Here is a 578-nt window from a genome sequence, read left to right as displayed (position 1 = left end):
GCTAACTCAAGCTAACTCAAGCTAGCTAAAGCTAACTCAAGCTAACTCAAGCTAACTCAAGCTAACCCGAGCTAACTCAAGCTAACTCAAGGTAGCTAAAGCTAGTTCAAGCTAACTCAAGCTAGCTAAAGCTAAGACAAGCTAACTCAAGCTAACTCAAGCTAACTCAAGCTAACTCAAGCTAACTCAAGCTAACTCAAGCTAGTTCAAGCTAACTCAAGCTAACTCAAGCTAACTCAAGCTAGCTAAAGCTAACTCAAGCTAACTCAAGCTAACTCAAGCTAACCCGAGCTAACTCAAGCTAACTCAAGGTAGCTAAAGCTAGTTCAAGCTAACTCAAGCTAGCTAAAGCTAAGACAAGCTAACTCAAGCTAACTCAAGCTAACTCAAGCTAACTCAAGCTAACTAAAGCTAGTTCAAGCTAACTCAAGCTAGCTAAAGCTAACTCAAGCTAACTCAAGCTAACTCAAGCTAGCTCAAGCTAACTCAAGCTAGTTCAAGCTAACTCAAGCTAGCTAAAGCTAACTCAAGCTAACTCAAGCTAACTCAAGCTAACTCAAGCTAGCTAAAGCTAACTC

Source organism: Convolutriloba macropyga, unplaced genomic scaffold (assembly GCF_964194025.1).
Source record: "Convolutriloba macropyga unplaced genomic scaffold, txConMacr16.3 SCAFFOLD_409, whole genome shotgun sequence".
Classification (NCBI taxonomy): domain Eukaryota; kingdom Metazoa; phylum Xenacoelomorpha; order Acoela; family Convolutidae; genus Convolutriloba; species Convolutriloba macropyga.
Note: the sequence above shows the minus strand (reverse complement) of the source record.